The sequence below is a fragment of the Echinops telfairi genome, unplaced genomic scaffold, assembly GCF_000313985.2.
Source record: "Echinops telfairi isolate 266 unplaced genomic scaffold, ASM31398v2 ScPeMD7_7468;HRSCAF=8506_0, whole genome shotgun sequence".
Classification (NCBI taxonomy): domain Eukaryota; kingdom Metazoa; phylum Chordata; class Mammalia; order Afrosoricida; family Tenrecidae; genus Echinops; species Echinops telfairi.
The window spans coordinates 16,824,442-16,849,537 of NW_022111369.1; the positions used below are offsets into that span (position 1 = coordinate 16,824,442).

At 41.1% G+C, this 25,096-nt stretch overlaps 1 long non-coding RNA gene across 1 annotated transcript; it reads left to right on the forward strand.

Moving 5' to 3' along the window:
• The first annotated feature begins 658 nt into the window (after nucleotides 1-658).
• LOC123520987 lies at nucleotides 659-23,812 on the forward strand. The gene is made up of 5 exons (XR_006679491.1): nucleotides 659-748; nucleotides 7,778-7,802; nucleotides 9,332-9,393; nucleotides 19,260-19,332; nucleotides 22,592-23,812. It is a non-coding gene; the product is annotated as an uncharacterized LOC123520987 (long non-coding RNA).
• The last annotated feature ends 1,284 nt before the right edge of the window (nucleotides 23,813-25,096 follow it).

A 25,096-nucleotide genomic window follows, 5' to 3' on the forward strand; every position in this document is an offset into this window, starting at 1 on the left:
AAAAAAAAAAGAAAATATTCTTCATAACTTATTGCAGGAATATTTGACTACCCCAAACAGAACTTCTTGCAGGAATACTCAACTGTCCCAAGCCCACACAGGCTCGCAAACACACATGTGTGCACAGATATGTATGTATATATATATATATATCTTAAGTCACGGTGTTTACTTTTGAAACAAAATCCATTGTCATACCCACTTATAGCCACTTAAACTTTGTTCCATTTTAAGTTTTAAGATAGTGTTGTGGGGAAATGTTTCTGAATTGTTTTAGAAAGCTGGCATTCTGGCTAGTGGATTCACAATACAGTAACTTTATTACAAAAGCCTAAGGCAATGGTAAATCAGTAGAGTTAACTGTGGAGTTAGAGGACATCTCGGGTCCTCCACCTCCTCTTCCTTCCAGTCACCAAGAAGAAGGGAGAGTGGGGTCCGTTAGGTTGGATTTTGGTTCAGAAAGACTACAAGACTGACATCAAGTGGATAGGTCAGAAATGACAACTAGAACAAACCCATGAACCAATCAAATATTCTTAATAGATTGACATTTAAAGATTGATATTGATAAATATAGATTGATAATGATAAAAATGCATCCATTTGCTTATCAGCAGCTGCTTCAGTTGACAATGTCTCCATCATTTTTTAGGTGTTATTTTGCCCGTGGTGATTGCTCTGATTGTAATAACACTTTCAGTATTTGCTCTGGTGGGTTTATACCGAATATGCCGGAAGACGGACCCAGGTAGGTAACAGTGGTTCTGTTTTGTTTTATAAATAAGCATACATGTCCTGTTGACACTTAAATTTAAGCTTGTACGAGAAGATGAGAGCTATGGGAAGAAATAAATTGCCATATTCCTTGAAAACAGAAATGAGAGAGAAGAGGGAGAAAATTGAGTGCTAGCAGTTGGAATTAGCAACCATTGATGGGTATTATCAAATATGGGTAAATTCTTCCTAATGAATTTGCCCCAGTTAGACAAATGGCGAGAATAATTTGGTATAAAAGAGAGTAAAAGGAAGATTTTGTTTATAGTTAAAATTGGTTTCATCCTCCTTGAATAGAGAATTAAGGGAGATTATGCAGAGAATTTTGTCGGTTTTTTTCTTCCAGTTGCTTTTGCTGTGATTCCAACACCTGGCGATCCCAGGAGTGTCTGAGTAGAAATGTTCTCCATAGACTTTTCAGGGCCTGCTTGTTCAATAGTACATCAATAGCATTTCTGTTGAGGTGCCGCAGGGTTGACTCCAATGGTCTGTCTTTCAGTTGGGCATTTGCACCCCCATATGAGGAAGCTATGAGCAAAAGTCCACTTGACGACAACTGGTTGTACCGTGTTTTAGCTATTTGTTTATGTGTCTACCCACCCTAAAGTCTAGCGAACCCTGCAAGTCACAAACCGAAAATTGGTCACATTGTGTTGAGCAATACATAACTCAGTCCCTTTGACTCATAGTCACCCTATAAGACAGAATTGCACTGCCCCATAAGGTTTCCAATGCCATGAATCTTTAGGGAAACCAACTGCTTTCTCCCATGGAGTGCCATGGTGTATTTAGACCACGGACCTTTTGTTTACAAGCCTAGTATTTTAATCACTTTGCCACCCAAGCTCCTCAGCTAATACAAAGCAAACTTTAAAACATGTTTGCTGAGTTAAATTTCAAATTTTTAATAAAATGAAAACCTCTCTTACATTTGAATTCAAAATATTTCATCAACTAATCTCTACAAAGTTTTGAAAGCTGCTACAAAGTGAAGAACAATTCCTTTTTGAAGACATTTAAGCCACACCATTTTTTAATTTACACCATGGACAGCGTGCCCTGAACACTAGCACATCATGCTGTTCCTGAGGTCAATCAGCAGGAGCATGCCACATGAACAACTTGGCACATAATCATGACAGTACAAGGGAAATCTGCAAAGGAAAAACAATGTTCACTGGTTATGCATTGGCCTGCGATCCCCATGGTTGGCAGTTCGAAACCAGCAGCAGCTCCGCAGGAGAAAGACTGGACTTTCTACTCCTATAAATGGTTACAGTTTTGGAAACCCACAGGTGTCTCTATGAGTCAGCATTGACTTAATGGCAGTGAGAAGAAAATAGAGAAAAACCAACGCATTTTCCTTTGCAAGCCAATGAATAAACTTCATGGTAATATCTGAAAGATGTTTCCTTAGACAGTTTCCAGTGGGGAGATTGCAATTTTAAAACTCAGTTTAATTTCTCTACATTTCTAAACCACCAATTTTCCTGATGGAAAATCAGTCATCCAAGTTAAACACGGTGAGTGTGGAATACACATAGTACAAATAAATAAAACCCTGCATCCCAGGGTCACTTATAGAATTATCTTTTTCTAAAAAATTGCTATGCATTTGGATATTTGGAAATAGGTTATTTGAAAACGACGTAGTCTATCCAGGCCGATGGATGAATTAGGTCAGTTAGAAAATAATGGGTAACATTTCTACAGCAATGGATAGTTCTCATGAAGATATAAGGTACTTTGTAGTTTGTACAATTAAGCAAATCTTTCTGGTTATTTTAGCTTTGTTTTACAAACAGAATCTGCAGCATTGCTATCATTAAATTAGCACCATTAAACACCCGTGGTTGATCACTCTTCATGTAGGTGAGACTTCATTAAGTTCAGAAAATGAGCAAATACACTCTGCTCTCTGAAAGACCACAAAAGAGTCCAATATGAAAGTAAACTTGTCTGGATCTTGTTGACAGTGGTCTCAATGTTAATCCCAAGAAGAAGGGTATAAAGGCAGAAATCGATTGGCATCCATTATTGTATCCAGCAATAAAGTACTGAAAGGAAAAATATGAAGAAAAAAAAAAACATTTTAAAAGTTCATTTGGCAATGGGAATATAATCATTACAGAAGACAGCATACATAACACATTGTACAAATATCCCCCCAAATGTGTTAAATCTCCGTTGAGGCCGGGGCACAAGATGGCAGCTTAGTCGCACGTGCCAAGCCATCGACCCACAGCAGAGGCCCAAGAAACCAAGTGAACGGCTCTGACGGACAATCTGGAAACAAAGCAGCAAGGCCCCCGAAGTACTTTGAAGGACAAAGTATTGGAACACTGAATAAAAGAAAACAACTTGGTGAAAGCAGAGGATGAGGAGATTTACAAATGCTAGGTGTTAGGCCAGCCGGCCGGCTTCCACATGGCTGCCTTGAGACAAAGCAACTGAAGCGCCGGGGTCAGGAGCATAGAATGACGCCCGAGGAGAAGATGGAGATGCTGTGCGGACCAATGGAAACATTTCTGGACATGTACTACTCTCCTCACTAACACAAATAGAGGCTTAAAACCTGAATGACTCGTAACCAAAGGAGACACCGAAGGTGTCATTAAAAACTCTCCACATCATTTTCATCAAATGGTGATGGCAACGTATGTACCAATGTGTTGGATACAATTGATGTATGGATTGTTATAAGAGCTGTAAGAGCCCCCAATAAAGTGATGTATTAAAAACGAAAAGAACATGGTTTCCTCAATGCCCCGGTGACAGTATCGTTGGAGGGCAGGCGTCTGAGAAGGAAAGGGTTGGGTGTTCGGGGTTATTCTGGGTCACGGAAAAAAGGACCCAAAACAAACCCATCTGATTCTGGGTGAAGCTTTGTCATCTGTAAAATACAAGTAATAAGCTCCTCCCAGAGGATTTCATAAAGAAATGGGATCATCAATGGGAAAGCACCTAGCACAACATCTGACACACAAATGATATTTAGTAAGCAGTAGCTTCCTTCCCTCCTTGTTAAGAAAATCAATTTACCTAAAAAAAAAAAAAAAAAGACCCTCAACAAAGTAAAGCACCTGCCTGGCAGCCCGGCAGCTTCACTGGGGAATTCTACCAAACATTCAGATCGTGTAAAAGAAAGGAGAATGCAGATTCATTCTATGACGCCAACAGGATGCTGACACCGAACCCGGGCGGGGAGGGGTGGGTGCCATACAAGAGTGATTCCAAACTTTAGTGGAAAAATGGAACTAAAAGATAATGGAATTTTCCATGAACTTAGTTCCACAATTTTCCATGAAAATCCCATTCAGTTCTAATGAAACACATAACAAAGCAGGTGATTATTGGTTTACTGATTAAAATGCTCAGGACCATGGTTTGGAGGGACAATTTAATCTGTTAGCATAATATACATAGTCTATAAAGATATTGTTCTACGTCCTGGTTTAGTGATTTGCATCTAGGGTTTTTTTTGTTTTTGTTTTTTTTGCATCTAGGGTTTTAAAGGCCTAAACGGCCCTCTGTGATCAGGTCTTGGTCTTGCCTCCTCTGGAGCAAAAGAGACTGAAGGAAATCAAAAGCACCAAGAAGAAATTAGTCCAAAAGGCGAACTGTGTCCAGACCAGCGACCTCCTGTAACCCCAGGAAAGGGCTCTGTGATGCACGCTGACTGCGACTGCTGGCAGTTCTGACCAGGGACACATAGGCGGTTCCAGATACAATGGGTGAAAAGAACAGAACAAAGTCAGAATTCCATAGAGGCCAAATACTAAGCCAAATAGAGAATGTTGACACATTGTGTAATTAATGTCACGGAGCAATTTGTATAAAAAATGTTAAGTGAGAACCTAATTTGCTGTGTAAACTTGCACGGAAACTATCCTTTCAAAAACAGAAACAAGCACAAAGCCCTCTTGACAGCAGGGATGGCCAGGATTTGACACCATGGATTAAATCCTAGCAATTAAGAAGAACCCTGGTGGCACAGTGGTGACAGGTCGAGCTGCAAGCCCCCGGTTTGCAGTTCAAGACCATCAGTTAGTTGCTCCGAAGGAGAAAGATGAGGCTTTCTACTCCCATGAAAGAGTTCCAGTCCCCAAACCCACAAGGGCGTTCTACTCGGACCTGTGGCATTGCCGTGAACTTGGTGTGATTTTTAATTTAGAGTTATACTGGAGTGTTTTAGCCATGGTGTCACAGAAATAAGTAGCCAAATAAAACTTTTATTGAGTAAGTATGCTCAAAGCAGATAAATTAAATTCAAAGAACATACCATTTAGCGATTTTTGTTGTTGTTCTATTTGACTTTGTGGCCAAATCACACGAGTACTTTTCATATGAAAAAGGAATATTGTATATGTTACTATTTTGCTAAACTAATCAAAGATAAGCAATTTGATATATTTAAATAAAGTTTTCTAGAGGCTAGTCTTTGCAATTTACTGGTTTACTGTTGTGTTAACTTTATTGCTCTTTAAGGTTTTAATTTATTGCCATTGGACAAACTGTTGATCAAACCAATAATGGAGAGCAAAGACTTGCATTGGGGAGAGACCAAATTAAGCTACATAAAATAAACCAAAATTCCACTGCCATCAAGTGGTTTCAAAATCATGAAAACTACATATGGCAGAGTCTGAGTAGAACTGTCCATGGGGTTCTCAGGGCTGCAGATCTTCATGGAAACTGACAGCCATGTCTTTCTTTCTCCCTCGGAGCACCTGGGAGGTTTGCGTCCCCTAGGTTTTGGTGAGCAGCCGAGCGCATTCCCCACTGAGCCGCCAGTGCTCATTCGACTTGACTGGACTGTTGGTTGTGCTTAGTTGCTGTTAGTTGGTGCCACCTCATAGCAGCCTGTGGACCACAGAGGGCAACACTGCCCCTTCCTTCTCCACTTCGCACTTGTTGGATCTACTCTGCCGACACATCTCAGGCAGTGTTTTCCTCCTTTTCCCTGACCGTCTACTTTGCCGAGCCTGAGGTCCTTTTCCAGAAACTGATCTCTCGTAGTAACTCGACCTAGGCTTGACGCAAAGTCATGCAAACCTCACGTGTAAGCAGGTTTCTGACTTTACTTTTCCAGGACGGATTTGTCGGTCCTTTTAGAAACCCAGGGTACTTTCAATATTGTGCAGCAAAGCCATGATTCAAACGTGGCAATTCTTCTCCATTCTCCCTTATTCATTATCCACTGAATAAACTAGAGTAAGAAGAGGAGGACAGAGGTATTGTTAAAAAAAAAAAGAAAAAAGGAAGCTTCCTGAGATTCATTTGGGAATTGAGCATTCCCAATTGACACTTCATTCCTTGCACTTATTTATATTTCTCTAATTAGTGTGATAACAAAAGGACCTGTGACTCAGAATAATGACAAACTAAGTCTCTCTCTCTGTCTCTCTGTCTCTGTCTCTCTCTCTCTCTCTCTCACACACACACACACACACACACACACACACACACACACACACAGTAATGCAAGGTGTGACCACTAACACCCACAGCCAGAAGTCCATGCCCTGGTGCTGATGAATCCTTCTATACTTCTCTCTCAAGTTATTTGCTCTCAGACACTGCGAAGCAACCTGGCAAAACAGCAAAGGCATTAGCTGCAGTGAGTAGCCTCCGTGACATTTTGCAGGACACTTTTTGAGAGACTGAGTCAGTAGGCTTATTAAGATGTGATTAGAAGCAATATCTAGATGATGGCTTACCACAAAGGTGTATGCTAAGACAGAGCAACGTATAAAAGAAAATAATAAATCCACTTAACGGATAAAAAAATATCATTCCCTCTTTTGAGGTAAATTTTCTGAGCGACAGAAAGTGAGACATGTTCTGGTGCCTGTGGGATACACAGTGGTAGATAAATGCTGAAGATGAATGTGTGCATAAGTAAGTGTGGTGAAGAAGGCTGATGGTGCCCGGCTATGGAGACCTATAGCGTCTGGGGACTTAAAGGCTTGAAAGTAAACAAGCGGCCATCTAGCCCAGAAGCAACAAAGCCCACATGGAAGCAGCACACCAACATGTGTGATCATGAAGGGCCAAAGGGACCAGGCTCTAAACACCAGAGATGGGGAGGGGGAATCATATCCTCATCAATGAGGGTGGTGCATGATGGAGACCCAATGCCCATCTCTAGACAATTGGACATACCTTCCAGAGGGGTAGTGGGGAGATGAGTCACTTAGGGTACAGTATAGCAATAATAAAACCCACAACCTTCCTCTGGTTCTTAAACGCTTCCTCCCCCCAACTACCAGGACCCCAATATTGCCTTGCAGACCTGGTTAGACCAGATGATGCACAGCGGGACAGATGGGAATCAGAAACGCAGGGAATCTAGGACAGATGAACCTCTCAGGACCAGGGACGACAGTGGCGATACCAGGAGGGAAAGGGGGTGAAGAAAGGGGGAACGGATCACAGGGAACTACATATAACCTACTCTCTGGGGGACGGGCAGCAGAGGGGTGGGTGAAGGGAGACGCTGGACAGTGTAATATAAGATACAATAATAATTTATAAATTATTAAGGGTGCATGGGGGAGAGGAGAGGAGGAAGGGAAGGGGAGGGGGAAAAAAGGAAAATGAGCTGATTCCGGGAACCCAAGAAGCAAGCGAATTTTGGGAATAATGAGGGCAACAAATGTATAGATGTGTTTTATACAATTGATCTATGTATTGTGATGAATTGTATGAGCCCCAATAAATTGATTAAAAAAAAAAAAAGAAATCAGAAGATCAAAATGTGCTCCAAACTAAGTTTGCCTCTTCATCTATCCCATGAGTGTCAGGATCAGAATTAAGCATGCCTCAGGAAGTGGTCTATGATGAAATTAAGAAAAAGGTTACATTGGTTTTAGAAATGTGGGTGCAGAACTTTAAGCCACACAATGTCTCTGTGCAAACACAAGAGCCGGGGGGGCTTTGTTTTTGGTTTTGGGTTTGTGGCCAAGCACCTTCTACCTGTAATAGCTCTTTCTTCTTCTAGGTACACCGGAAAACGGAAATGACCAGTAAGTACAGTCACCATCACCATTTTCTCGAAACCCTGACCCAACATCAGAACCCTTCACAGAAGGACAATTATTGATCTTATGCTTTTTTCCCCCCTCCTATAGGTATCTGTAGAGAAAGCATTATTTATGGGGTTTGGGGAAAAATATTTTTCAGAACTCTCTCTATTCAACAGATATAGTCCAGTAACTAAAAGAAGAAGAAAAAACTTTAAGTTTGGCTAAGGCAGTAATTTTTTCAAAAATTTAAAAAGAAGAGTGAATATAATTATGAGTGGAAGCACCATAGGAAAAAATATGTTGAGTTTTACAATAGTATTCCAATGAAGTTTTCAATCTTTCTACCACATTTAGGGGAAAATTATACCTCTACCTAGATGTGCAGCTCTAAGTAACTTTGCCTTAAACATTTGTTTGACTTTTTTGAAATAAACAAATTAATGTTTAGCAATCCAAACAGTATAACCAAGGTGTGACGACAAGACCCATTGTTTTGATGTTAAAAAAAAAGAGATAAATCCTGTTGTTACATTTTCTTGATTGACTTGAATTTCAAGCATAACTTATATGGATGTTCTGGTATGCTAATAAGTTGTAGATTTTAGAAATAATATCCCTAGAGTGCCTACTGCTGTGTTTTAGAAAGAAGAGATCATTGAACTGTCCAAAGAAAATAATTGGGGCCAAAGCTGCCTAGAATATGGAAAGGAAGGACAATGTTACGGTTGATTGAGTTCTCTAAAACTGTGCTGACAACCCTAGTCCCTTTACTTGTTGCAATAATTACACTTGGATATGGGCATCTTGTACTTGTTAAGAAGCAATAAGAGTATAGGGTATGTTTTATGATGCTCACCTTTGAGATATAGAAAGAGCAGATTCAGACAACAGAACAAGCCCACATGGCAGACAACAGATGCCACACCGCATGGAAATCACCCAGGACCCAAGGAACAGGGACCTTCCCCCAGAGCCAGAAGAGAAAGTCTTCCCCTAAAGCCAGCACCCTAAATTTGGATTCTAGCTGCCTGAACTGTGAGAAAACACACCTGGGGCTGAATCAACCAGCTCTGGTGTTTCTGTTACAGCAGCGCTGCATCACCCAGGGTGGTAGGGGCTGCTAGTTAGAACAGACGGGCAGGCAGCTCAGAGGGCCCTGTAGGATAGCAGGAACTCATGAGAAGGACCATCCCCCAAAGCCAGCATGTGTTAAGAGATTCAGAAAGACTTTCACATCTTCCCTGTCATGCTTTAGAGCTGGAGACCTGGGCAGTGTGCACTTTCAACTATTGTTTGATGTGATTCATTAATGTTTATAATCATCACGGCAGCATCAAGTGACAGGGACTTCTCAGCTCAATTCCAGAAGTGGGCAGATGATATTAGTAGATGTGGTTTTCTGTGTGAGGAAATAGAAATTGTGAAAATGTATATGTATGTTGTCTCCTTCTGTTTACATCCCATCTACTGGCTTTCCTGTGCAGTGCTCAGTATTCTAGTGCTGACGTAATGCTTTTGGTCCCAAATAGACCTCAGTCTGATAAAGAGAGTGTGAAGCTGCTCACCGTGAAGACCATTTCTCTTGAGTCTGGTAAGTTCCCAGATACTGATAAGATATTTTTAGAAAATGGTTTTAGCAAACTTCAAAAATCGAACTGTAGTGTTTGATTTTCCTTTGAGGAACGTAACTAAAAAGGCATAACTTCTTTAGAAATGGTCAATTAGTAACTACCTCAAGATACTGAATTCTCCTATGCAGGAAAGTTAAGCCCTCAAAGTAGAACTATTATAAGGTTACTGGACCACCTGGCTTATAGCAGTTGCTTTTAGAGAGGTGTGGATGTTGTCTAAAGGGAGGTAGTAACCGTGGGCATTCTGAGTCGTCAACCATGGCGACAGAAAGAAGCACTGAGTTTATGATAGAGATTTGTGTTATTGTTGTTTGGTTTCTGTTTCTTATCATGGCTATGTGTTACAACGAGTACATATTTGTTGTTTAAATAGATAAATGGTATTTTATATGATTTGTGAAAATTATATTTTATTTAATATAATTTTAATTGCATTTCACAGTGATGATAAAACAATGTTATATTGATAAACATCTACATTTATTTTTAGAATTTCTAAGTAAATTCATTTTGTTTGAAAGGCAAAAATATTTCAATATACAGATAAAATTACTACAAGGTGTAGTTTCATCCACAATAATAAAAATGAGGCAATTTTAAAAGAATAAGAAAATTACAGTCTGGGTTCTTACTTTAGTAGAGCCCTGGTGGTATAGAGCCCTGGTTATGCCTTGGGCTGTGATCTGGTAGGTTGGCAGTTCAAAACCACCAGCCACTCCGCCAGGAGAAAGAGAAGTTTTCTACTCCCATAAACAGTTGCAGTCTCAGAAACCCACAGGGGCAGTCTACCCTGTCCTACAGAGGCACTGTAAGTTGGCATCGACTCAATGGCAGTGGGTGAGTGAGTTATTAAGTCACTGATATCATAAACAGATCAAAGTAATTCTTAGTTCTATAAAATAATCTGGAACTCTAAACTAAAAATCAAAATATATTTATTTCTAATATGCAGTCCTCAAAATTTTTACTTTTTAAATATGGTTCTAGAATGCATGTGAGAGGTATAAAATAATAGACTACATTCCAAAGACCCCAAACTCACTTCCATCGAGTCCATGTCTACATATAGCAACCCTCTAGTCCAGGCTAGAATTGCTCTGTGAGTTTTCAAGACCATAACTCTTCATGGCAGTAGAAAGCCCCATCTTTCTCCAGAGAAGAATCTGTTGGTTTTGAACTGCTGACCTTTCAGATTGCAGCCCAGCATATAAACACTCTGCCACCTGGGGTCCCTAATAGACTGCATCATCTATACATAATTCTGGTAACAGCAGAAATCTATAAACATCTCACATAAAAGGAAAAAATATCAAAAGCTGAAAGTAGTCCGAATTTCAGATAGAAATGCCAAGTAGCAAACGACAGACGTAAATTAACACTGTACGACATCACAGTGGGAAAGGAGAAGACTGGGAGAGGGCGAGGCACACAGACCGTAGAAAGCCAAGCCTCTCCACTCCTTGGAGGAGAGACCTTCTCCATCCCTTCGCCTCTCCATTCGGTGAGGGACGCATTTCTGTATCGCCATATCGCTCACTTGAGCACAACCAACTGAAGGGACAACAAAGCAAAACTTACTCAGAGCAGAGTTAGAAATGACTCCGTTTCTGTTGGCCATTCACAGACTTAAACGACATCACCAATTACACGACACTGGGTAAGAGGGAAAAAAGACCTAAAATTGGTCAAACTTCTTAAATTTGAACTTAAGTAAAAAATGTGAACTTGAAGTTTTAAGTAAGGTACCCTGTGGCTCAAAGGTGAAGTGCTTAGTTTCCAACCCAAAGGTTAGGCATTCAAACCTACCCAGTGGCTCTATGGGAGAAAAACTGGTGATCTGATCCTATAATTTACAACTGATAAATACCTTGGGGACCGTTGTACTCTGTCACATGGGTGTGTATTAGTCAGGATAGATTGGAGGACACAATATAAGTCTTAAGTTATCTCATGAGAGACCTTGAGAATGAACTACACTATTTATCAAAAAAATTCTCAATCTGCCTAGGCCTTGCAAGCAGACATTCGAACAGTTTCATGTGATCTCTTAATCCCCTGGGAATTCGTGCAAACACTTCCTAACTTCCTGGATGTTGTAGACCATAGCTCGATTGCTAACCAGCACCTGAAAGGTTCTAGCACGCGTCTCAAGCGCTCTGTGAAGAGGGGACTGGGATCTCACCACCTACCTGAATTCGTCTATCCCCCAAGGGCAAGAACAATGAACACCTGACCCAGGGTTTGTGTGAGGGCAAAGTTGAGGAGTAGCTTGTGTCGCTTGGTTGCAAATGTATTATTTGACCCTTCTTTGAGACTCAAAGATAATTCCATGTGGATTAATACCTTGCACTCTAATAGTAACCACAATACTAAATGGAGTACTAGACAATTCGAGCATAGTAAAGAAAGCTTCTCTTATAACTCTTCAAACTTCCCTTTTCTTACAGTTCTCAGGTAATAGACTTAAGGAAAAAATAGCATCATGGAAATAATAATCTATATTCCAATCATATATAGTCTCTCAGAGATCAACCTAGCTGATCCGTCATGGAAAATAGTTGAGGATATATCAAGATCAAAATCAATGATTTCAGCATCTTAGAATTAATCATCTAAAATATAATGATCTCCTAATGCTCTTTGTACCACAGATTTCATTAACTTGCATCTACTGTTGGCCATATTTAAGTGGTCCTAAAAGCTGACAAATATCTTCCCACTGCCTTTCCAACTCATTTATCTATGTTATTGTTATAACTTCATACTCACAACACTCAACATGCATTACAGTATAATTTAGTCTCACATATTTCTAACCCAATATGACATCTTTGTCTAAAATGTAATCAGAACACCCTTAAATGATTGGGTCGATATTTTACCTAATTTTTTCTTCTATCCTGTATATAAATCTTAAGAGTTTTTTTTTAAATACAGAAAATAATCAAGTAGAACACACATCTGAGTACCTACTACTTAAAATTGATGATGCTTCTGTCTTTTCATGCTTAAAGGCCTAAGACATAGGGTGTTAAAAATAATGTGCACAAGTGGCTAACAGCATTAAATGTGAGCTTCAGTGGCTATGTATTGTTTGGATTGGTCAGTCAATAAATTTTAAAACTCTGGATTTACACTATAAAACAAACTTATCCTAAAATAATATTAGTTGTCAATAAACTGTGTCCAAGGAAGCATCTTCAGAGAAAATTTCAAGGAAACCCAACTTTCATGGGTTTTTAAGAAGCCTGAATGGGCCACATTTCAAGTTCTGCTCTCCTTCTGTAAGAAGGTTCCAATCCCTAGAGCATTTAAAGCACCATGAACTGCAAAAAGGACAAACCAATGTGTCTTGCAAGAAGTTTGGCCACGGTGCTCCCTAGTGGTAAGGATGGCAAGAGTTCAGCTTATATACCTTGGACATGTCAGGAGAGACCAGTTCCTTGAGAAGGACTTCAGGTTGGGTAAAGTGGAGGAGCGGCAAAAAAGAGGGAGCCCTTTAATGATTGACACTGTGGTTGCAAAAATGGGCTCAAGCACAGGAACAATTGTGAGGATGGAGCAGGACCATGCAGTGTTGTGTACAGGTCGCGATGGGTCCGAATCGATTGATGGCACTCACAACAGGCCACAGTGTGTATTCATTCTCACATACTGCTTCCTTGAATCATGTTCTCTCTTACGGAGGGTTCTTCTGCTGAAGTTACAGCTTCTGAATTACTCAATTGTGTTCCTGTAAATGTGGAGCTTTTATCATTACAAAAAGAGAAAAAGCCTACTACAATATAACAGAAGTGTGACTTCAGGAATTAAAACAAAAAGGGCACCAAGTGTGGTAGATCAAGAAGTTCTCAAGGAAACGTACAGGATTTCTTGTGCAATCCATGTTCAACATTACCACAGTTCATCACAAAATAATCATGTGATAAAATAATCAGTTTAAATATGTTTACCACATAGCATCTCAGAAGTTAATAAAAATTATGTCATTGTCAATATATAACACTCAGATTTATTTTTTTTTAAAACTACTTAGAGTAGTGCTGCACTTCACAGAAGAAAGAAAGCACTGGATCACAGAACTACATTTCAAAGAATTGCACAGTGCGGAATCAGTTGGCTCACGAAAACACAGATGTGAATCATTACATTCCTCTGCTTAGAAACCACGAGTGTCCGTGTTATCGAAGATAAAGTTCAGATACCTTAGTGTGTCTACAAGGCCTCCCAACACGCACCGGACTTTCTCATTCCTGACTTTAAAAAAATGTCTTCATGGATGTATAATTCATGTATCATATAATGCAATCATTTAAAGTGTAAAATAAGATGTTTCTGAACATACTTACACATATATATGCTCATCACCAGTCCATTTTAGAATATTTTTATCACCTCACAAAGAAATCCCATCCTCTTTGTCCCTGCTCTCACCTCCCAATTAATTGTAAGCAGCCACTATAATTTCTCTCTTTATGGATTCTCAATTATTCATTTTTATATAAATAATATCATATAAGATGTGATATTTTGTGAGTACCTTATTTCACGTAGCAAAATGTTTTCAAGTTCATCTGACTCATGCATGCATTTGTACTTAATTCCTTTTTATGACAGAATGATATTCCATCATATGGTTAGTCAACATTTTATTTATCCACTAATCCATTTATGGACATTTAGATTGTTTCCAAATTTTGAACAATGCTAATATAAATATTTATATATAAGGTTTTGTGTAGCTCTCTCATGGGTATATATATCTAAGACTAAAACTGCTAGGACATACAATAACTCTGCTTTTAATTGTTTGAGGAAATGCCAGACTATTTTCCAAATAGCTGCACATCTTTATTTTCCACCAACAGTGACAGAGGTTTCTGATTTTGCTACATCCTCACTGATATTGTATTGTCTAACTTTGGGATTCTAGCCATACTACCGCATCTGAGGAGTTGTCTCTTGGTCATTTAAATGTGCGTTTCCCTGATGACTAATGATGCGGACCAGTTTTTCATTTTTGGCTTGTCGTTTGACCATCTGACTTGGAGAAATGGCAGCTTGTGCCCTTTGCTTCACTTTATACTGGGCTACTCTCAGAAATGGAACCACTTGACTATGCATGTTCGCCTGATCCCGTTCCTCTGAGGCCCCCCTCTGGTTGAACTCGCGTTCCTGAGCATGAGGGTGCCGTTGATGCCTGTGCCCTCACTTTCTCCTGGTCATTATAGCCATTACTCACTGCTCATTACAACACAATACTGCTGGCATGCTAATACTAGTTAATGTGCGATGGTAATCACGCACTATTAGTATGTTATTAACATGTATTAAGTGGTAATTAATCATCCACTTTATTTCATTTTACAAATAGAAGGCCCTAAGCAATAAGGAATGAACAAAAGGAAAAAGAACTACAGATCCACAGGATACTTACAAAGCCAGACAAAATCATTTTCCATTGTCTCGGTCCTTCAGAATTTTGCTCATTTCTACATTTCCTCCAAAGACTCCTTGACTATCCCCGGGCTAAACAGCCTTGTCCTGCTCTATACTCATTATTCATTTATCCAATAACATAAACATTCTGCCTTGCAATATCTCTTCATGGCTAAAATTACCATTTTAATATTTGATCACAAGCAGAATGTAGAAGAGAAAAAGGTAAAAACAATAAAGACTAAATAAAGCAGAGAAAGGAATTGAAAAAATAGAAAATAAAAAAGAATTTAAACTTACCCACGAAATACAATCCAATATGACCACTATTGACATTGGGTGCGTTTCCTTCCATTATTGGTTTGATCGTTATATTCTCTAGATGTGTGTGTGTGTGTGTGTGTGTGTGTGTGTGTGTGTGTGCACGCTCACGCATGTGGTTTGCTTCTGTTGTTGTTGCTAGGTGCCGTGAAGTTAGCTCCAGCCCCTAGCAACCCTATGCTCCACAGAACTAAACACTGCCCGGGCCTGCGCCATCCTCCCAATTGTTCCTGTGCCTGAGCCCATTGTTGCAGCCACTCTGTCAACCGATCTAGTTGAGGGTCTTCTTCATTTTTGCCGTTGCTCCATCCTACCAAGCATAATGTCCTCCTCTAGGAACTAGTCTGTCTTTACAACATTTCCCAATTATATAAGGAAGTCTTGGCATCCTTGCCTCTAAGGAGCACAGGGCCATACTTCTTCCAAGATAGATCATTTTGCCCTTTTAGCAGTCCACAGTACTTTCAATATTCTTCGCCAGCACCACAATTCACATGCAGGTTTACTTTTACTGTAGGTATAATTTTTTTTAAATGCAATTATAATCACCTTACTATTGAATATCTCACATTGTCTACTCTCAGTTAGAATGAACTTGAAGAGAGTACACCTACTCTTCCCTTATTGATGATCTCATTATGACATTTCCCACTTATGGCAATAGTAAAAGTGCCCTCTCTGACCCATTTGCTACATAATGATGAACACCTCGCAGTAACAAACACTGAGTTCCCTGAAACATCCTTTCTGCACACCTTATGTGTATATAGAGAGGAAACTCATATTGAATGGTATTATGTTGGTCTGGGTTCACTAGAGAAACAAATTCATAGACATTCATATGTATATATGAAAGAGCTTTATATAAAGAGTAATTGTATATTAAGAAAACATCTCCATCCCAGTCCAGATCAAATCCATAAATCTGATATTAACCCATATGTCCGATACTAGTTCATCAATTCTGCTTCAGACCCACGCAACACTTGCAATGACAACGAATGCAGGAAGATCACAGACCAGTGTGTGGAAAGTCTTGTGGATCCAGTGGTGGTGGAAGCATCTCAGCACTAGCATGGGTCTCCCCGTGGCTCCTCCAGCTTCAGGGCTCTGGCTGCCATTAGCACAGCTCTATGTGCCTTGTCAACAGGACTGTCTCACAGGGAGAGTGCATCTGGCCTCCAGCGAGCTATTTATCTCTATTATACCTCCAAATGAGGTCATCCAGCTGGGACCTAATTGACAGGTTAAACTCCACCCCTTCACTCTTAATAGTTGTCAAGTTGACACCAGATTTTGTAATGACCACACTGTGGGAATGGAGAAGATATAAGGACAGCAGCACAAACCATTGTCCTAAAGGTGAGCTGCCCTTCGGAACAGTGAAGAAGTGACTCTAACTCTGGGCTTCTCAGCGCTGAGGGGTGACAGGGATGGTACAAGGTGTGTTGAGATGGAGTCCTGAGAAGGGATGCCTGAGTACCTGGGGCTTTTAGGATCACACATCAGCTGACAGGTACCTGAGCAGCTCGTACTTTCCTAAATGCCCTGTTCTGGGTGGGCATAGGTGAGGGCATGGCAGGTTACTCTGGTGGGAGTGGGTTCACCAATGAATGCCCAATGGCAGCTGGAGTTTAATGTCAAGGGCAGAAGCCAGGCCTGACCATCACTGCCTCAGAAGAAGCTCTGAATGATTCATTCACATAGGCAGTGTAGAGGGACAGAGCCCCCCAGCAACCACCAGGGGAATTCGCAGAGAATGGGGCCAGTGGTAGGATCTAGCTAGCAGTGAGCAAATCCCTCTGTAGCATGTGGGCCCTCCTTCCCATTGACAGGAAGCCCCTTGCCTTGAGCAAAGCCACAAAGTGCATTTTAGAATCACTGAAGGGATGAGCCAGGGCTACCCCTCCTAAAAGGATGATGAGAACAGGAGAGAGACTGGTCCCTGGGAAAGGGAGGTCACAGCATTTGGACCACCCTGGCTCTAGACCACTGAGCAGTCCTTCCCAGCAGGCACTTGTAGGCTGGATGCTCCTGAGGAAACATGGGGTGGGGGAGTGGACAAGGAGGTAACTCATCAGGGATCCCTTTGAGTGTTAACACACCACAGGTGATGTGACATGGTCATCCTCCATTCTCACGTAACACTGATTTTCACATAGCCTTGTCTTTGGAACCTAATGTTGTTGTGAAGTGAGTACTGGGTGCAGTAAGAATTCTATCCATTGGACACTATGGGCTTTGCATGTCTTCTGGTTGATATGAGGGGTACAGTGGATGTTTATTTTGTGAACTTCTCACTCCAGGACTTCAGGACCAAAAGTTCTAGTGTGTTGTGAGGCCTCTCACAAAATACATCGTTTTGAGCAAAGGGCTGAGCTGGAGGAGTGGGAGCTCCTTGCACTGGGCCAGGCCTCCCTGGGGACACGGATCCTGAAGGGCCTCTGGAGAGGAGTCTGGGCCCGCTCCCCCTCTAAGCCTCTGGCACTGTTTTGGTTTGTCTTTGTTTGCTTGTTTTGGCTGACAAATAATTAACATTTCAATTTTTCATTTTAAAAATTTACTATTAAATGTATATTTAACACATTGGCCAACTTAGTGCTCTTCACATGTACAGGCTTGTGAAATCAACTACATTCATCATGATATGCAACCATCAGTCCTATCTGCGGCCAACATTCCCATGAACATAAAGAGAAACGCAATCCTTTCTGGACCATGATGTCCTCTTTTCCCCTCCCTCTCATTCCTGGTCCCCACTATTAAACTTTGGCCCCTATCCACTTAGCCTCTGGCACTACTGATTATGGCCATGAGCATGTGGGTAACGTGTGGGATCCACAGGGTTCCCAGAAGGCAGGTGCCTTGTGCTGACAGAGATATGGGCCAGAGCAAAGAGATGGCATTTGTGTTCAAGGGTGGAGACTTTTACTCTTATTGTTTTCTATCATGTAACTAATGTCAAGGACACTTGACCTGTTGATGAGTTTCTACGCTATGCTGGTAATCTGCCTTTCCACTCAGAATCTACATTTGAACAAACTCCTCAGGGGAACATAGTTAGATCCATAGATAGCTATATCTAAATGACTCAACAGATCCTTAGGCAGGCATGTCTAAGCATGACCTGGGGCTCTTGTTACGATGTAGCTTCTGGTTCCGTGTACTCTTTAACTCACTGCTAGTGAGTGGTTGCCTACTCATAGCCACCCTACGGGACAAGGTAGAACTGCTTCTCTGGGCTTCTAGGACTGAAACCCTGTGGGAAGAGAAACCTCATCTCTCTCCTGTGAATTGACTGATGGTCTCAAACTGCTGATCTTTTGGTTAGCCGCCCAACTGGGAACCCACTGAGCCAACTGGGCTCCCTGCTGGTTCTGTGTAACAGTTGGGATTATACTTTCTCAGCCAGGGAGCTAAACTGGAATGCGCAGGTTGATTCTACCTAAAAGACAAGGGGTGAGAAATGCGGTGTTCAGAAATCCAGGAACATATAGCAGACTCCTAGGTCAGCGTTCTCTCTGCTCCCCCACCATCTGCGGTCAATCTATAAATTGAATGGTATGATAACACTGTCAATTTCAATGATGCACCTGGCACTGTTTTGCATGTCACCAATGTTTATATTGCCCTATGGTTTCATTTTCAAGAAACACTCCCTGAATTACATAGACAGAAGGACTCAAAACTATTTTGCAGCTGAAAAGGGATTGGAATTGTATTTGTAATACAGGTTTGCAATGGCAGAGCCAGCTCATGTAATAGGCAAAAATCAAGAACGCTTTCTACAGGGTGTCTCTCTCACGATCACCTCTCCACTCACAGTCCTCGCTCTGAGGAGGCTGCTGTCGCTCCTTTTGGATAAACATGGACGTCAGCTGGTAAAAAACGCTCATAAATCTTGGCCAACAATTTCCAAGGGACACTAAGAGAGACATTGTGCCACTATTGATACTTTTACAGGGAAATTGGACTTTCCTGGAAAAACAAAAGGAGCCAAGGAACTTGATTTTCATCCTCATTTACTCTCTGAGCCTGGAGACCAACCCGTATCTTCTGTTCTTAGGTGAGCATTCTGCACAAGGGAAAACCAAGAACTGACAGCTTGATGAACCCTTCCTCCTCTTGGGCATACATATGTAAGTTTTCTAATTTCATTCTCGGCGCTCCTCATTGATATCTAGTTCATTAGCTTGCTGCAGCTTAGCTTATTGATGATTTTTAAAGACTTGCATATGCTGAGAAGTTAATGGTTGGTGTCAGTGAACCTGTCATTGTCAATTTGTTTAAAACCAACTGCGGGCTGTTCCTGAGTTACAAAGGTTCCGTTTTTAGGCAGATCATACTTGTCCTTTAACATTATGAAAATCTGTCTTTCCTTTGAAATGAGGGAACGGGCCCTACTCCCAACAAATACTTCATCACAATCCCCTTCCCTTGCTGCACGGGCAGTGTGTAAATCAAGGTAAAGACCTTGCCTTTCCTTGCACTGACCACATCCACTTTCACCAGGTCCTTTTCAACTCAGAAACTCCACACAGGTTGTCACGTGGCTGGTTCTGATGCATAGCCACCCTGGAAAAGGACACCGTGCGTGGTACCGTAGAGGGCCAGCATACAAAGAGGAAGGTCATCCTATAGACCAATTGATTCAGTGGCGGCAAACGTGGGCTCAAATAGAACAACAATGGCTGGGACGGTGCTTGGCCAGGCGCTACGGTGTTCTGTGTCAGCATGTTGTTGTGAGTTAGCACCGACGCCATGGCACCTAACAACAACAGGGGGAACGAGGACGGCACAAGGAGCAGCATGCGCAAAGCAAAAGCGTGTCAGCCCGCAAAGTGGACGAAGGACGTTATCAGCAGGGCTTGGCTACCCCAGAGCTGTGCTATGAACAATGGATGTTAGGTCGGTCCATAGAGATGAGCACAGAAATGGTGTCCATGTGGTTAAAAATGATTACATAAATCCGATCTTACTTCGGCTTTCAACTTGTTTCATTGTTTTCTAAAAAAAATAATAATCAGTTGGAGATGTTAAAATCCACCTGGTACTTCACTACAATTTGAGAAGCACTGGCCTAAAAGATGAAATGTAATGTAAGGAAGGCTGAAAGATGAAAGGGAAGTGTGAAAGGGCGCCACTTCGGGGGGAGGGGGGTGTCATTGTTTGCTATGCTAAACAATAAAGCACCCTAAGACACTAGAACAGTTCCTTTCTTTTTCTAAAAAGAGTAAGAGAGAGTTCCTTCATCATTCATTAAGTCCTTCGAGAAGCCATTTTTTCGTGTTATTGGCTCCCTTGATGTTAGCTATACAGTAAATGCACAGGGGAAATTAGTCCAAGAATGGAAGGAGGGGCTGAATCCACAGTCTCCTGACCATCTTCGTCTTCCTTCTTTCATGCCATCTTCTGGTTGAACATTTGTAAGCTGCAGAGGTTCTGCGAAGACTGGAGGGAGAGGCCTCTCTCTCTCCAGCCTGTGGTTTCTACCTCTGTTAGGCTGGGTTTCCTAGAGAAACCAACCAGTGACACTGCATAAATGTAGTGTATGGAAGAGTTTTATGTCATGGAAGATGTAGCATATAAAAGAGCAGCCCATACAAGCAGAGATCAGACGAGCCCCCCTCCAGCTCAAGTCTGTGAGTCAGATGCTAAATGGGAGTTCCTTCCTCATTCATGCAGCTGCCAGGCCAACCAACCAGGAAGCAGGAAGCCGAGGGGGGAGGGGGGAAGAGCACAGACCCATGGCGCCAAGGTGGCAGGCTGCTGATGGCTCCCAGGGTCAGCAGGCCACATCACAGGCTGTTGGCCCCAGTCCCAAGGAATCAGACCAGCAGGAGGAAAGGAAGAGAGAGGAGTTCTCCACAGCATTCATTTATAGATAAGAAATAGGTCACACTGCCAAGGAGTCATTACCAGGTTGTAACCTGCACCTTTTGGGGAAGACCTTATTGTCAAACTATTTAAGGATCCTGACCCAGCCAAGGTGACACAAAACGTATCGCATTACCTCCACACCATGGCAGACAGGGTCTAACTTTCTTTTATGCAAAGCTACCATGCAGTCATTCCCTAGCAAAGTTCTAGCACCTCCAGCAGTGCTCTGAAAAAGCAAGGGGCACGTCTCCAAATGCAGAATGGTCCTCCTGCCACCACACCGTCTTCTCCAGATGCTAGGAAACCACAGCCATACATCGCACTACGGCATCGAACTCTGGCAGGCTGGGTCACAACTAGTTCTCCACTTAAAGCACAGAGACATTTATTCCCTCGCCCTTTGGGGATGAGTTCTGAAGCAGTTTTGGTGTCTTTCACAGCAAACAAGTAAACACAAAGTAATAACCCAAAGGTCTGGCTATCTTTCTTGTGAAGAAGTGGAGAATTTCCTGTTTGATATCTTCCCTGATCTCTTCCCTACCCAGTAGCAAAGCATGCAAGTTACCAAATAATGTCTTAATAACTCACACTGTCACCCCAAGCAACAGACACTGAACTGTTGAACTGTATCCAATTAGTGCTAGAGTGTAGTTAAGGATTTTAATCAAAAGATGAATATGATTAGACTTGTACTTGAGATCTAGCACTCTATGCTTCATGTAGACAGCGAGTTCAAGAGGAGAGAGAGACAAGGAGCACAGAAGCCTGCTGCTAGACCACAGGAAAATGACAAGGGCTTCCATTAATGAAGCAGATACCGTGGAGTGGAGCTGAAGGGGCGGAACAGAGAAATGTCTGGACAATTGAATTCTTGCACTATGGTGATTAACTGGATGTAGGCAGTAGGGAATGGGGAAGGGCAGGACTCTATGGGATGTCTATTCTTCTAGCCTTGGTGCCTAGGTGGATGATGGAGCTAATAGCAAAGATTGAAATTAAGGGGTAAGGAAGGGCCGGTGTAGTGACTTTATTTTAGACATGTATATGTAGTTTGAAGTGCCTGTGGGTAAGTCAAGTTCCTATCTTGTGTTGTAGAACCTCATGGCAACTCCACGCACAATTTTGGCTTTGTACAATCCCAAGAATAGATTATGGATTTGACCATTATAAGCCATAGGATGTTTCATAGCTGCTATTCAGCATTAGACGCCAGGCCCTTCTCCCTAATCTGTCTTAATCTGGAACTCCATTGAAACCCGCTCAGCCTCATAACAAGACATGACAATCAAAGCCTTGTCAGGACAACATACTGTACCGTGTATGAACACGGAGCCTAGCTCTCACCGCTGGGAGGCCAGCCTTCTACGTGGACTGAACTAATGTCCGTGTCATGCCCCCTAACTGGATGGAAATAATTCAGCTGGTCACACACACACATAGTTCTCCCTGGCATGGGTATTTCTTTTCTTGTAATCTTTGTTTTTCTGTTGTTGTTGTTGTTGTTGTTGTTGTTCACAGATCCTTTGTCCAGGGATCAAAATGGGAGAAAGCCCTGTGGAGTCTCCGAACACCCATCTGTAGCAGCCACCTAGCCCTATAAAGTGATGTCGGGTGAGACACAGCATAACTTGAGAGAATCAAAAAGAATCCTGTCTACATCATATCCTGTGAGATGTAAAGAAGCACCTTGCTACATTTTATTGAAGCATCTCTAGGAGACAGAAGTTTTAAGAGGGCAGTTTGTGAAGCAGATCTGACCATCAAGACAGATGAGCCCACTGATGGCAGGAATGTACCTTGAGTTTAATGTTTCAAGAGCCTACAGTTTTCATCCTCGGAGACGTTTCTACTTTCCTGGTATTCTTAGATTGCCTAATGTTTGTATTTATTGTTTTCTATTATGTTAATGCAGGGACAATTTGCAAGTTTATTACTACATATTGGGTAGAAACTATGCCATACCATATTGTACAGACAGCTATTTTACTTATATGTTAATGTGACCTTCAATGAATAATAACAGCATCTTATCACTAGTGGGATAGATTTAAAGGGTTATTGCTTGGAGTAAGTAAAAATATCATAATGTGGCTGTAAAACATGTAAATACTGTTTCCCCATGATTATGTCAGACTCTGAGACCCAAGAGTAAAGGACACCTGATAAGTGAGAAGGTGACAAAGTATGTATAAAACTCAGCTACGGGGGAATCCATTTGCCATTTCCTTAATCTTTATATTAAAATGCACAATATGTGACAAGGATAAAAATACATTCCTGAGACTTTGTACTGAATTCAGTAAGAGCATAACGACATCAAAATTTGTTATTAACGCATGTGTTTAATACAGTCTGTGTATTTTCCATTTCTTTTAAGACTGTAATGAGGTCTTCTAGCAATCATTGCTAAATCTTCTGCTTATAAAAGCCAACACTCACATATACATAGGTGTGATACTTTTAATGGTAACACTTTCCTAAATATGCAATATGTTTATAGCTGCTGCTCCATCAGGGGCAGTCTCCTATTGAGAGCTGATGGATCAACCTGGACCATCTCCTGGACTTAGAAGATCAAGAGTGTTACATGGAGGGAGGGTTTGTGGAAAGCTTAGGAACGAAGAAGCGTGCCAGTAGTGGCTCTTCACCCTTTCTGATTACCGACACTGATTTTGATGCTGTTATTTTAGTATTCCGAGTATAGCATCATGGAAATAAAACCAGATTTTTAAAACTGTTCTTTATTTTTGTTATGGTTATTGCAATGTGTTTGAAAATATCCAGCCATTGAAGTTATGTAAATAATCATCAAGTGCTAGCTTCTTGATGTCTAGACTGTTTCCAATCAAGGACACCAACCAAGCATACTGGCATCTCAGCTGGAATTTCTTTATGTTTCTTTATTAAGAAAGATGAGGAGGTTGGGGGGGAAAAGAAAGGAAGAGGGTGGAAATGGCAAACATCTCCACAATTTTACTTCAAGGTTGCTTTGCCCATACTTATTTCTGGCCCAGAAGTCTTTGAATGAGCAAAACTATGACTGAAGCATGTCAAGAATTAGACGATTGGCTTCAGAGAGAAAATATTCCAATATCCCTAGAATGTTCTCAAATGCTCTTCAATAGAAGCTTTGTTGCACAGGTCAGAATGCACTGCAGAGAAACAATTTAAATTACTACAGGTGATATGTTATTCGGACTTCTATAAAAACCATCTCCTCTACTTTTTATAAGCATTTCTGAGAGAGTTGGAGAGAGGAAAAGCTTATGAATGATCATGGGACTCACTCTGATTCAACAATTATACACAAGGAATACACATTAAACTAGCAACGATAGTGCTCACATCTTTCAAAAGTCAATGTGATAAAAGAATTGAGGAATCTGCAGTGAAATCAATAGCTTTTTTCGCATCCGTCCCACAGGTAATGTCTGCATTTCTATAAATCAACTCTTGTTGAAATTGAGTCTTTTGTTTTCAAGCCCAAGCTATCATTAATCATGTGATTTTTAATTATCTAGTTTACATGATATTTTTTATGCCTGCCTTATTACAAGCCATTTATTCTGATACACAGTTCAAATATCACTACAGCACAGGCAAGGCTGAATTTAGATCAAAGGCAAGAGTATCTAAGTGTTTGTTATGCATGACAATATGAATATAATTTAAGTCTATCAATAGTCAAAATATAAACAAGAGCTAATTAACTGGAACTGTTGTCATCTGAGAACACATAGCTGTTGCTGACTGACACGCTGGTTAGAGCAAATACCGCAGAAAGATTTCTAAATTCCCTCTGCAGAGCTGGCATATTCCATTTCATATGGCAGATTTCTGTGTGCTTTGTTCCTTATCAAGCTGCCATGTTTAAATTCATGAAGACAATTAGAACAGAGTCGAATCTTCAATAGTGAATACACTAACTTTACCTTGATATCTTACTGTTATCACTCAAGATTTTCTTAACAAGATTTCTTCGTAAGTTGTGTCCTTAAGTTGTGTTTTGAATGACTATAGTTT